This window comes from Scylla paramamosain, unplaced genomic scaffold (genome assembly GCF_035594125.1).
Source record: "Scylla paramamosain isolate STU-SP2022 unplaced genomic scaffold, ASM3559412v1 Contig65, whole genome shotgun sequence".
Classification (NCBI taxonomy): Eukaryota; Metazoa; Arthropoda; class Malacostraca; order Decapoda; family Portunidae; genus Scylla; species Scylla paramamosain.
The window spans coordinates 182,501-185,000 of NW_026973730.1; the positions used below are offsets into that span (position 1 = coordinate 182,501).

At 43.4% G+C, this 2,500-nt stretch overlaps 1 protein-coding gene across 6 annotated transcripts in view; it reads right to left on the reverse strand.

Annotated features, from left to right (window-relative positions):
- The window catches only part of LOC135098458 (uncharacterized), a 73,916-nt gene that overhangs the window by 39,501 nt on the left and 31,915 nt on the right, over positions 1-2,500 (reverse strand). The window lies entirely within an intron of this gene.

The window sequence follows — 2,500 nt, forward strand, 5'->3', positions numbered from 1 at the left end:
CTTTCAATTAACTGTTTGAAAAGTTTATACACGGAAGCTCCTCTCAAAAGACTCAAAACTGTATACACACACACACACACACACACACACACACACACACACACACACACACACACACACACACACACACACAGACTGACGGAGCAAACGATAATAACATAGGATATAATGATAGACAAAGACATGAATAGAGATTTGAAGATAGGTTGATGAATCTCACTATAAATAAGAAAAAAATAAATAAATAGTGACGATTGGTTTGTGAAGAGTTAATGACATGAAGCTGATGCAACGAAGGGACGAGTGAAGACAAGAGTTACATTGATTGTTAAAAATAAATAAATAAATAAATAGGTAAATAAATAAAAGTATAAATTAATAGGCAGTTTTAAATGCATTGGTGAATCCGTATAGAACGTTAGTAATAATGAAATACAGTAAATATTCACACACACACACACACACACACACACACACACACACACACACACACACACACACACCTGAAAAGTAAAAAAAAGAAAAAAAAGGACAAAAATATTATAAAACTGAGAAAAAAAAAGAAGTACTGCTGCAAAACAAACAATACAAGGGTACATTAGAAACACACACACACACACACACACACACACACACGATAGCTTCTCCCATTAGTAAGAGGTAAATAGCCCCATTAAGCAGGCCCATTACCAACCTTTATTTACGATTTAGTCCATTACGAGTTACCCCTTCAAGAGAGAGAGAGAGAGAGAGAGAGAGAGAGAGAGAGAGAGAGAGAGAGAGAGAGAGAGAGAGAGAGAGAGAGAGAGAGAGGGAGGGAGGGGGGAATGGTAGGGTAGAAAATTGTAGAAATGTAAGCAATGGAGGGAGGAAGGGCATCTCTCTCTCTCTCTCTCTCTCTCTCTCTCTCTCTCTCTCTCTCTCTCTCTCTCTCTCTCTCTCACTTGCATTAATATCCAACGCGCCTCTGCCTCTGACACTACTATTCTTCCTCCTCCTCCTTCTCCTCCTCCTACTCCTCCTCCTCCTCCTCTTCTTCCTCGCCCTCATGTCTTCTAGCCACCATACTCTCTCTCTCTCTCTCTCTCTCTCTCTCTCTCTCTCTCTCTCTCTCTCTCTCTCTCTCTCTCTCTCTCTCCGAACCAGGCACTCTTGTAAATGTCTCTCCACTCTCTGTCCTTTTCTCCTCCTCCTCCTCCTCCTCTTCCTCCTCCTCCTCCTCGTCCTCCTCCTCCTCCTCTTCTGGGTGGTAAGAGCTTCGAATCCAAAAGACGCGTGACCTCTGTGACCTCTTTAAGGGCGCCGCAAGTCTTCCCCCGCCATCGCCAAAAGGATACAGAAAAACGCCTTGCAGAACACCCGCATGTTTTCTGAGACGGCACGAAATACGAAGCTTTAAAAAAATAATAATAATAAATCAAATAAAATACCTCGTTTAAAAAGCCTTCACGATACGAAAAAAGGAAAAGAAAAAGTAAACGGAGAACATATAAATACAAAAAATAAATAAATGAATAAATAAATGGGGGGAAAATGGCACGAAATATGAAGATTGAAAAAAAATAAATAAATAAGTAGCTCTTTCAGGTATATATATAAAAAAAAATATAAAAAAACATAAAACACCATCAGATTCAGAAAAAAATGAAAAAAAAAAACACAAAACAAGGACGTTTTTTTCCTTTTAAATGGCTCGAAATATGGCGCTTTAAAAAATAGTTCCTTTAAAAGTCACAATACCTAAAGAAACGGCGCCTAGTCCCCTTCTCAGCCCCCTCCAGCCATGATCAGCCCCATCCAGACCTTCCCAGCCCCCTCCAGTACTTGCCAGCCCATTTCCAGACCTTCTCAGCGCCCTCCAGCCCTTATCAGCCGCCTTCCAGCCCTTAACAGTCCCCCTTCACCATTTTCCTGCCCCCCTTTAGCCCATCCCAGCCCCGCCAACCATTACCAGTCCTCTTTCAGACCTTCTCAGCTCCCTTCCAGACCTTCCCAGCCCCCTCCAGCAATTCCCAGCCCCCTCCAGCCCTTCCCAGCCTCGCCATCCCATCTCAGCTCCCTTCCAGGCCTTCCCAGCCCCCTCCAGCCCTGGTTTCCCTCACCTCCAGTCAGGGTCTTAGGGTAAATGGTCTGGCCTCGTCTCGACCTCGTATACAAGCCACTGAGGTCACTGGGAAACAAAGTGTAGCCAATAGCCATATGTGTGTGTATGTGTGTGTGTGTGTGTGTGTGTGTGTGTGTGTGTGTGTGTGTGTGTGTGTGTGTGTGTGTGTGTGTCAGTGGGTGGGTGGGGAAGAGAAAGAAACAGAGGACAAGAACAGGAGAGACAGAGATAGAGACAAAAAGAAAGAAAGAAATTAAAAAAAACAAGACTTATACAACGTTGATGGAGGGGAAATGTGTGTGTGTGTGTGTGTGTGTGTGTGTGTGTGTGTGTGTGTGTGTGTGTGTGTGTGTGTGTGTGTGTGTGTGTTTTGAAATGCAGAGTTCATGTGAGAGA